This window comes from Phyllostomus hastatus, unplaced genomic scaffold (assembly GCF_019186645.2).
Source record: "Phyllostomus hastatus isolate PE091 unplaced genomic scaffold, TTU_PhHast_1.1 phas_contig_86, whole genome shotgun sequence".
NCBI lineage: Eukaryota > Metazoa > Chordata > Mammalia > Chiroptera > Phyllostomidae > Phyllostomus > Phyllostomus hastatus.
Window position 1 is genome coordinate 19,709,618 of NW_025333977.1, and position 11,927 is coordinate 19,721,544.

The 11,927-nt window shown below is 41.9% G+C and overlaps 1 long non-coding RNA gene across 1 annotated transcript; it reads left to right on the forward strand.

Moving 5' to 3' along the window:
* LOC123827122 lies at positions 1-8,225 on the forward strand. The gene is made up of 4 exons (XR_006787188.1): positions 1-137; positions 2,243-2,306; positions 6,798-6,928; positions 8,169-8,225. It is a non-coding gene; the product is annotated as an uncharacterized LOC123827122 (long non-coding RNA).
* Positions 8,226-11,927: the final 3,702 nt, after the last annotated feature.

Consider the following 11,927-nt stretch of genomic DNA (forward strand, 5'->3'; position numbering starts at 1 on the left):
GGGGCTAGTGGATCGCCCTGGCCCCTGACGCCGGGGTGCGCCCACGTGGAGTAAGGGTGGGTGGGGTAAGGCGGCGGAACTGGCGGCGGCGTGATTGGGGTGCGCCCAAGACGTGCCCCGGCCTGCGGCTGGGCGAGGTACGGTGCGCACGTGTCTGAGTGCCCTAGTGAGTGAGTGTGTGATCCAGCACTTGGAACGCACTTGAGAAGAGTAGTGCATTGTATGTAAATGGGAGAGAATGGTTGGGAGCAGCTGCACTCTACCGAGTACCCTTTCTTTCTTTCCCTATCCAGTGGGCAGATGCGATAGACACACGGGATGATTACATTGTCAGTACAGTCTTCGTATTGGAACAGGAGATGCTGTGCCACTTGCCCCATCCAGTGTACTAGTGTGAATGCGTTACGTGCCCACAGATGGCAGGACGTGAGCCGGGAGACTCAAGCACTCTAGCACGCTAGACTCACTGCTCAGCTGTCCACGTGGGTTGGAGAAATCAGCTTGCCTTTGGCAGAAGGGAAAGAAATGATCTCATATTTTTTCCCCGGCTGCAAATAGAATAATTTAAAAACAGATTTTACAGGCTGAAATGAGTATGCATTCATTTCATCATATGTATTTATTTTATTGGTGGCCAAAAAAACCAGTTACATTGTTAAATTACATTTTAAAGGCCAACAAAGTTTCTTATGTAAAAACAAGAAAACAAACGTAGTAAACATAAACCTCTTCAAAGAAAATCCATAGTGCATTTTTTTCTTTCGATGTACTCGAGGGAGGAAGATTGAGTTTATGCATAGTAATTTTGTTTCTGCTCTTGACCTATATTCTGAGAAAGTAAATCATTCCTCAAATGCCTCAGTAGTGTCTTGGAATTTTATTACACACTGCATAATTTTAATATATTCTAACTGGAATTTAGTCATCACTATCAATAATGGCCAGTGAGTGCTCAAAATGAGGGTGGATCTGTTTGGCTAAATACAACAGAAACTCTGGTGTGGAATTTTTTAGGTTGGCTCTGAAGCTATAGGATGCTAAAAACCATAAAATAAACTGAATTTACGACCTAGCTAGCCTGCAACATAAATTTATACTAGCATGAAAACTAAGTGTGCTTGGCATGTGCTTTTCCCTAATAAATAACTTACAACATAATGTTAAAAATGTTTTCATGTACAAATACACTATTTCACTTATCACAGATGTTCCTCAATTTATGATGGGATTATGACCTAAAAGCCCATCATAAATCAGAAATACCCTAAGATGAAAATGGGTTCAATACACTTAACCTACAGAACTTTATAGTTTAGCCTTGCCTAACTTAAATGTACTCAGAACATCTAAATGAACCTAAAGATAGCAGACAAAGTGGGCAAAATTGTCTAAGACAAAACCTATTTTAAAATAAAGTTTGAGCATCTTATGTAAATTATTATGCATATGGTTTTCATACCATCTTAAAGTCAAAAAATTGTAAGCTGAAAGATTTTAAATTAACACTTTGTACGTCGAGGAACATTGTCAGTGGAGGACCAAATGTATAAAGACTCATGTTTCGGTAAATAAAGAAACCAAAGTGTGTCAGAGTAACTGGTAGCTCGAGGACCTTCTAGATCATGCAGAAAGTTGGGAGCGCCTCAACTTAGATTCCAGCTCGGAATCCTGTCCTTTCCATCACTTTCTCCCATGGAAGCCAGGTTCCCATTCTTTTTAAACAAGTTATATTAACAAGTGTGTCTGGTCCATTAAAATGAAAACCAAATTTAAAAGAAAAAGATCTAAAGAAGTTTCAGAGTTTGGTTCTGACGTGTAAATATTATATAGCCTTATTATATAGCCTTTATTGCTATTGAATCTACCGCTTTAAATTCCCCTCTCTCAGTGTGACTCTTAGAAACGGAGACGGGAAAATTCCTGTGACCTTGTTAAATTCCTCCTAACTGAAAATTTCTTGCCTTTGCCACTGTGCACTTTGCTAAACAAACTCCTCCTCCAAAAAAATCTCCCCAAACTCCTTGGGTGGAAATAAAGTTTTATAGCTACAATCCTGGACCATACTTAAATAGAAAATCATCCTAGTCATAAAAGAAAAAGAAACTGTACAGAGAGTTGGGAAATTATTTCTCATATATTATACAGTATGCAGTATTTAGTTGTGTTTCAGAACCTTTGAACAATTCTTATGCTTCCGGAATACATGATTACTCATTTTAAACCTCTCATTTCTTTGCATCAGGTTCCAGACTCCGAAGGTATTCTTTGCCTAAAGCTGCTGGCTGACTGCACAGAAAATAATAAATGTAAGCCATAAAACACAACTCAATATTTTAGTCATAAAATTTGAAAGAGAACAAAAATTATTACCTGAACTTATCCATTATTTCAAATCCAAGAAGGGTATGTAGAAGTACATAAAATCACTAATGGCAGTGTCTTTATAATATTACTTTTCCAAGGTGAAGTATGCTGCTAGTTTCTTGAAAATAACCAGCATAGAACTTTTAGGAGGCCAGCACTGGGGAAGCTGTCCAGGGCCTATAAACTGAGTTGACATGACATTGCCTTTGAGCACAGCTTGGAACAGAGGAGCTCTTCGGACTGACCTTGCTGGGCCTGTCATCGATTCCACTTTATTTTTGTTTCTTTATCACTTTAATAATAGCATCATGTCATTATATTTTTATACACTGTATATTTACCAATGCATATAATATAAAAATGGTAAATCCTGAAGAATGCCCTCAATTTAATATTTTATTTCTAAGGCAGGCAGAAATTAAAGGGATTCAAGGCCTGACATTTGAGGAGGGCTAAGGTGACATTAGGGAACTTGCTGACGTTCTCTTCTGCATTCTCTTTAACTTCAGCAAATTTGTCATTTTAGTAAAATGTGTTCATTTTTACAATAGAAGAAAGCAAGGAAAATATAGTTGATGGATACAGCCAGAACATAATTTGTAAAAATGGGTGGTTTTAAATCAATGATATTCAGGGTCCTAGAGTAAATAATTCCCATTTTTTGAAATATCTCATTTACCTGTTTATTACAATTAAATTTAATATATATCTTTTAATTTATAAAAAAAGTCATCACCTAAGAAAAGGTGATGAATGTTAATTTCTTTTAAAAATTGTAACTATATGTGTTGATAGATGTTAAGTAGGCTTATTTTGGTGATCATTTTGTGATAAATACACATATTGAATCATTACGTTGTACACCTGAAACTAATATAATATTATGTGTCAATTATATCTCAAAAAATAAATCAACACATTTTTAAATGGCATTAGAGCATTAATAAACTAGTTTTAACCTTTTCATCTGAAAACTGCTGAGATCAGCTCTCTTTTTCACTTCAGGCAACTTCACTCTGTATCTGCCTATTTGCCACTTCTTGCTGTCACCTAATTAACACACAAGCTTCTCCTGTCACCTTTACATGACTTGTTTTAAGGGGTAAAGGAAGCTACATTCAAAGTATTCTCTCTTTGAGGACTCCATGAAAGATGCCTTGAAACTCCTTTTTCACAAGACTTTGCTAATGATCTGGTGATACTTGTTAGCAGATTAACAAAGTAAAAAGTAGGCCTTTGTCTAAATAAATAACAAAGTAACTGAACGCACTCTCTGTGTCTTGGTACCTTATTTTGGTCTGTCTCTAAGCTGCCATCTTTGTAACTCTGAACAATTAGCCTGCCCAAAAAGTCCCGGTAGTTTTTTCCATAAAAGAAAAGACACATTCTTCATTTTCACCAATAGCTTTATTGATTGGGATATTTTCGGTGTGTAGCTTATCTCCCACTATCGGCTTGTACAGGGTAGAGGCCAGAGGTGTTGCTAAACATCTTCCGATGCATAAGACAGGCCCACAGCAAAGAATCATTTGGCCAAAATGTCAATAGTACCAAGAAACTTCCCAAACCATTTTGACATGTTCGACCAGTCACAGCACTTTCTCCATATACTGTACAGACCTTTTGTGTTTCAGTTAAGTTTCTACCTTTCTTGAAATAGTAAGGCATAATACACCAAAAATGTTGTGTATCTTCTTCCATCTTCAATATTAAAATGGCTGCGCAAAAAGTCACCGATTTTGATGTGTTTTTTTAAATGCATGCTGATATGACAGTTGTCACAATACAGTCTAACAAAATTGTTTCCAATGAAGTTAAAGGCAAGTAAGTACCACTAGAGCCATCATATGAAAAAAAAAAAAAAAACAAACAAAACATAACAGACTTTTTGGCTGACCCAATACTTAAGGAGTTGAGAGTAAAGTTCATGTTTAGCCCTTATTTGTAAAATGCTTGTCAATAAGAAAAACCTTGCCCACAACATCACTAATAAATACCTTTGAGCATGAACTACTTTGATAACAGGGGAAATGGTTTAGAAGGCCCTACTTGCCACAAGATGTATAGCTAGACAAAAGGACCAGGAACTGTCAGTTGTGAAACCTCTGTAACAACCTTCTAAAACAGGCCCATAGAACATACTCTAAAACTCTTCTGAATTCTAAGGTGGCACAAGCAATTATTTTGAATTTGTAGCTTAACCTTTATTATGCTAGCATGCCGTGAACTAACTAGCATATTAATTTTAGAAAATAGTTTCCTAGAATGTTAGAATGAATCTTAAAGGGCCATATGTGAGACTCAGATGTGAAATGAATTTCCCAAATCTTCTGTTGGCTCATGCAGGCAGCTTTTTACTAGCTCCCTGCCTTCAGGGGACCAAGGAAAAGATCCGTGGCCAATGAAACATGACATTTTTAAGGTTCCCCTCCAAAATGTGTAGTTTATTGGATTCCTTTGTATAAAAGACGTGCTTGGTTTATCCATAACCATTTTATAGAATTGGTATTATAATTTTAATATGTTATATGATAGGTATTTATAGTAATTACTTAATTGTCATGAGGCATGGCTGGTCATATTTATCATACAGCAAATGCTAACTCCTGGGTCAGAATTTCAGCATTCAATTTCAGATCTTTTCCTAAGGGAAATCATAATCTGCTTCATAAACATCCTTTATGCTCTAGTTTTCTGGAACGTTTTGAATTAAAACAAAAGGATTACCAATCCTTTTACTTAGAAATAAACTAGAGAAAACTTTCAAATAAAAACTAATAAGAATCAAGTTACCTCACTATTAAATTCAGCTCAAATGAAAATTGTTAAACAGAAACATTTGTTTTGGGTTACTCTGCTCCTTCTCATTCTATTTTCTGGTTCAACGCTTCAACTCCTAGCATCCAATATTCTACTAATGCCCTTTGGATTTTCAGAATCCGCATCTAGGACTATACCCCCCACCCCCCGTCACCCACCTTTAAACATACACACTGGGCTTTCCTCCTTGACGACAAAGTAGGATAGATAGTCTAACATAATGCTACCTCAAAATTCCAATTAATGTCCTTTTCTTCAAGTAACAAATTAATCAAAGAAAAGCATATTAGATATATTAATTAATAGTAAGATATTAAAGAGTGAATTATGAACTTACATTCCTTCCAAGAACTTAGTTGGGTAATGTGTTAAATGAAGGAACTGAACTCTAATGGCATAATCTTAGACAGCCTGGTGAGCACATGAGTGATAATTGTGGACAGGCGGGTCTGACTTGTTACTATTTAGTTCCTGATTTCCCTACCCAATTGTGAACGGGCTTATGAACATTTAAAGGGTGACCCAAGCCTTGACTGATGTGGTTCAGTGGGTTGGGCATTGTCTAGCAAACCAAAAGTTCACTGATTTGATTCCCAATGAAGGCATAGACCTGAGTTACATTACAGTCCAGGTCCCTGGTTAGGGGCGTTTGAGAGGCGGCCAATCGATTTTTTTTCTTGCACATCGATGTTTCCCTCCCCCCTCCCCTTACCCTCTCTCTAAAAATAAATAAAATCTCAAAAGTAAAATAAAATAAAATGCCACCCAAGGTAGCCAGCATCAGGGTACAAATCCCATTGAAGTCATAAACTCTCTCTAAGGTCAAGAGTAAGTCAGCAACTGTTAGGGCCGTTACTTCTCTCATCCGTAAATGGAAAAGATAATCACATCTGTCCTGGCTAGCTCAGAGAAAATAAGCCCATAGGATTCTAGAGAGAAGCAAAACTTCAGACTTCATTTAGATAAAGCGCTGAATGTTGTACCAGTATTGTCATTGTCCACCTAAATTTGTCTGCACATTTCTGGAAAACTACAGTTGTTATTTTTTTAAAATTTGCTTCAGCTACACAATTTAAAATGGTAATTTTCCAATCAATTTTTAATTGAGCTCCTTTACTTGACGAGAAGGAGTAAGTTATGTCTTCAAAGCAAAGGAATTTTCCTGTACACTTACTCAGGCCAGATTCTTGATTCTTGAGTTGTAATTTATGGACTAATGTTTTCATTATGCTTTAAATCTCACCAGTTTTATTTTTTCTTTTAAGTAGTTACTGTGTGCAAGACACATGCAAAGAGGAAAGTGGAAGTGGGGGAGGTAGTGATGAATGGACCAAGGACCCTCTTTGCAAAGAGCTTGAAGATTTGTACTTATTTGTTTAATAAGTTGGAACTCTGGTTGGAAATTAACTTTCTCAAAGAAAGAACAGAGCAAGGAAGGGAGCTTCATGATGCAATCTAGATATTTCTAGAGAAGGAGGCCTTACAGACAAGGCCACTGGGACAGGTTAATCTATAGGATCAGTTAAGGCTGAGAAAAATAAAAGTGGTACATAGACAGACACCTTAAAACATAAATCTATTTTCTTTGAATTCTCTTTTGATGTCTGGCCAAGGCCTTTGCTCCTTGTGTGGATCTGCTGCTGGTTGGAGTGCAGCCCTGTCTTGAACACCATGGAGCATCGTTCAGATTCCAGTTTCATCTTGGCTGAGTGGTGCAAGAACTTAAAGACATTTGCTTGATAAGGTAATGCAGTGTAAAAATATGTCTAGATTTGTGGAATTTTTATTTCTCAGCCTTGTTTTTTACCTAATTTGTCTGCAATTATTTTTTTAAGCTACCAGCAAGTGTGGAGGTTTCCCATAGCACTCATCTGAATTTTCACAAAAACAGCTCCTTTTTTCACTCTCATATTTCATTAGTTTACACAATATTTGATAAAGCAAGTACAATGGCAAAACAGTTTTTAGAACAAACCGCCTGTCTCCGCTGAAGCACACAGCCCAGAAGGCATGCACAGGCCAGTTAGAGATTCATTTATGTGCCAGGGGTCTTCAGGGTGAAGTGTGGCAGGAGGGACTGATTTGCTGAGAGGGGAACAGCCTCCCCTAACTAAGTCCACTGAGTTGGTTAACTGGAGTCAAGGGATTCTACCATACATTCAAACAGGTAGAGAGGTAAAAAGAAGAACTGGTGATCAAGGAAAGGTATGTGAGAGACGTAACAGGAAACCAAAGGTAGGGGGAAAAGTGTGCTTTGAAGAGAGAGGAGAGTATTATTGATAGAAATACAGAGAGGGCAAGTTAAGATAAAGCCTAAAATAAGACGGTGGAATTAACTGATTAGGGGTGAGTTGGAAGAACTCGGTAGGCTGGGGAATAAATAGATGATAGGTAAGTAAGGGAAGAAGAGCATGAAAGTGGACTCTGAGTTTGATATATTTGGCTTGAAAAAAGATAGATTGGGTGTAGATTGAGGAAGAAACTAGATCGACAGAAAGATTGGTTTGGGTTTCATTATTATTATTTTTATTTGTCTTTGGGTTAATAAAGACTTAAGAATTTTTTGGAAAGGAGCTAGTAGAGAAGGATAGGTTAATTGTGGGGAACCAAGCCCCCAGGAAGGGGTCAAGAGTTAGGGTCCTGCATTGTGAGAATGATGCTTGGGCCTGTTCCTTGGCCTCGGGGGAGGTGACCTGACACTACCCCGGCCTTGTTTGTTATCGGATTGTTCCCAAGAGAAGGACGGGGAGGTGCCGGCGCCTTGGGGCGGTGCGTCGTGTCCTTGGAGTTAATCTAAACCAGAATGTTTGTCATGTCTCAGGATGTTCTGTACGTGACCTGAAGGGGTGTGTAAACTTTCTTGAACAAAGACTCTCATCGTGTAGCAAGCATTCTATTTTTAGAACATCTCACTATATAATGACAGGAGTTTTCAATAAACTTGCCTTTTGCCACCAGAGCATCTGGCCGCTCTCTCTTTTCAGTCCGTCACTGCGCGTCTCGAACCCACTGCCTCGCTGGCCGCGGCAAGTGGCGCCCGAACAGGGACCTGAACTAGAGGTCTTCGGGGGACCACCAGAGTCCTGAGATTGACGACAGCAGAGCCTGACAGGACCGCTGCTACGGGGGCCCGGTAAGTACACGAAAGAAAAAGAAAACGAAAGTAGCAGGGAGTAGACGAAGAGAGCTAGTAGAAATGGGGGTTTCGCTTTCTACCGAGAGGGAACTCTTTGAGCAGGTACTGTGTTCCCTATTGAGGGGACGGGGAATTTCCACGTCGAAAGGGCAAATCCATCACTTTGTAGATTTCGTTCAGCAGATCTGCCCGTGGTTTCCAGAAGAAGGGACTATAAATATAGATACGTGGAAGAAAGTGGGGGAGCGCATCAAAGAGCATTATCAAGCTAATGGCCCTGAGAAGACACCTGTAGATGCGTTCTCTCTTTGGTCTCTTGTTCGAGACTGCTTAAGGGGGGATTCTGAGCTTGCCAAGTGGGAGCGCAGCACGCGGGGCAGTCTCCGTGCTGCTCGCTCGGCGGAGAATCTATATTCCCCACCACCTCCGCCGACCGCACCTCCCCTAAAATGGGAACCGCTGAAGTATGATCAGCCAGAAGTGAACTTATCGGAGAAATCGCGGGCTCCCGATCCAGCAGAAGTTGATTGGGGGGACCTTGCTGAGCAGGCAGCATCGTATCACCCCCCTCAGGAGGTGTTCCTCGCCTCGGCTGAGGATGAGAAGCCGGCCGGCGAGGCGGATTCAACCCTGAAAGAATTATTGTCTGTGCTTAAAGAATTAAGGGATGAGCAAGTTCAAAGGGTTAGTAAGCAGGAGGTTCAAATGCCCCCAGCCTCAGCTCCCTCTCCTCCGGACCCCCTGTTTACCACTGGGGTGCCGCTCATAGCCCGTGTAGGACATCGGCTTAACCCTCCACCAGGATTTACTAGGCACAGTTCTCCGTTACAATTAGCATTGCAACAGGCGCGCCAAGCGGGGGACCCCCTTGAGGGATTCCCGCAGTCTCAATTGTTTCCCATTATTAGAAGGCAGGGGCAGAATGATCAGGGAGAGGTTCTTGACATTCGTGATTATGAGCCCATTTCCTATAAGGCACTAAAGGAGCTTAAGTTAGCCTGTGCCCAATACGGAGCTACTGCTCCTTTCACAATTGCTACCATGGAGACTATTGCTGGGAATGTTTTACCTCCTCATGACTGGAAGACCATATGTAAGGCGGTGTTGACAGGGGGAGACTACCTTTTATGGCTGACGGAGTATTATGAGCAGTGTGTAGGTTATGCAGGAACAGACGCAGCTCGCCGGGATAACCTTACTGCAGAACAATTGCAGGGGGCAGGAGATTATTCAGGTGCTGAACGCCAATTGTTATACCCGGCGTCGGCATATGATTTCATCAGATGGGCTGCTACTGCGGCCTGGAGGAGACTACCTAAATCAGGAGTCCGAAGAGAGGAACTCTCTAAAATTCGGCAGGGGGCCTGATGAGCCATTCCAAGATTTTGTAGCTCGGCTCTTGACGGCCACTCAGCGGGTCATTGGAGACGCTGACGCTGCGTCCATAGTAGCTAAGGAGATGGCTTTTGAAAATGCCAATACCGCCTGCCAGGCTGCCATGAGACCGTGGAAGGGTCGCGCTACCTTAAATGATTATATCAAGTTGTGCGCTGACATTGGGCCTGGGTATGTTCAGGGCCTTACTATAGCTGCAGCCTTAAAAGGACAAACAGTTAATGAGTTCTTGGCCTCTAGAAGAGATAACAAGAGAAGGAAGCCCGGACCGCCTGGGAGCTGCTATAATTGTGGGAAGCTCGGCCACATTGCTCGGCAATGCAGAGGAGGTACCCCTCAGAATTCAGGTTCCGCACAGCCAGCTTCGGCCCGGGCTCCTAGTTTATGTCCCCGATGCAAAAGAGGCAATCATTGGGCCAATGAGTGTCATTCCAAGAGAGATAGAGAGGGGAACATCCTCCCGTCACAGGGAAACGGGAGGAGGGGGCCAGCCTCGGGCCCCCGCAGCAAATATACGGGGCAATGAGCAATCCCGTGCTGGATTCACCTCCAGTATCCAGCGGCCAGACATTTCCCAGCTTAAGCGAGCCACCCCCAGGGAGCGCCGGCTTGGACCTCTGCCTCTCCCAGCATGTAACCTTGACCCCCTGAGATGGGCATGCAGGCTCTACCTACTGGCACATATGGGCCTTTGCCAGAGGGCACGGTCGGGTTACTTTTAGGAAGAAGCGGTTTTACCATGAGGGGACTTTTTGTAGCTCCTGGAGTAATCGATTCTGATTATACGGGAGAAATAAAGGTTATGGCAAAAACAGAAAAAAGTGATTATTAACCTACCCTCTGGCACCAGGATTGGGCAACTTGTTCTGCTTCCTTATCAAACTTTTGGACAGCCCTCCCTACAGGAGAAGGGCCGTGGATCCTCTGGATTTGGATCCACTGATGTATTTTTGATGAGGGCCATTAAATTAGACCGACCGGAGTGTCAGCTCCGAATCAATGGAAAGGACTTTAGAGGCATTTTAGACACTGGAGCCGATGTGTCGGTAATCTCTCTAAAGCACTGGCCTGAATCTTGGCCTATGCATCCAACTACTACGACCCTCCAGGGGGTTGGACAATCCTCCTCCCCCTACCAGAGTGCCTCCTTGCTTAATTGGTCTCATGAGGAAGGCTCCTCTGGGACCTTCCAGCCTTTCATTCTTCCCCATCTTCCAGTGAATTTATGGGGAAGAGATGTTATGGAAGGTATGGGCTTAGTTTTTGTGGCAACCAGGAACCCCGTTACAGTCTTTTTCTTAGCGGCCACGGTCTCTCCTGCTTCATATGCGGATCCTATAGCATGGAAGGATAATACACCCATATGGGTAGATCAGTGGCCGCTTTCCAAAGAGAAACTTTCTGCCGCGCAACGGCTGGTGCAGGAGCAGCTAGCGGCTGACCATATTGAACCTTCTACTTCCCCCTGGAACTCGCCTATCTTTGTCATTAAGAAAAAAATCAGGGAAGTGGAGACTTTTGCAAGATTTAAGAAAAGTGAATGCCTCCATGCACCCTATGGGGGGCCTTTACAACCTGGTCTGCCTTCGCCCGCCGGGATTCCCCGGGCACTTATAAACTTGTCATTGATCTCAAAGATTGCTTTTACACGATCCCGTTGTCCCCTGTCGATTGCCCTCGCTTTGCTTTTAGTGTTCCGACCATTAACCTTCAAGAGCCCATGAAACGTTATCAGTGGAAAGTTCTCCCACAGGGCATGGCTAATAGCCCGACCTTATGTCAAAAATTTGTCCAACAGGCGATTCAAACCACTCGAGAACGATTTCCTGATACTCTGATTATTCACTATATGGACGATATCCTCCTTGCACATGCTGAAGAACGGCGTTTACTTGATACCTTTTCTCACATGCAACAGGCTCTTCATTCCTCAGGGCTCCAGATTGCAAGCGATAAAGTCCAGACTGCCTATCCCTACTCCTACTTGGGATTCCAGTTAAAACCCTCCCTTTTTACCCCTCAAAAAATAACCATCAATACGTCCTCTCTCCAAACATTATATGATTTTCAGACGTTCCTAGGTGAGTTAAATTGGTTGCGACCAGCTCTGAAATTGACTACCGGAGATCTCAAACCTTTATTTAATATCCTCAATGGAGACTCTAACCCTTCTTCCTCTAGATCCTTGACCCCCGGAAGCTAAACAAGCTCT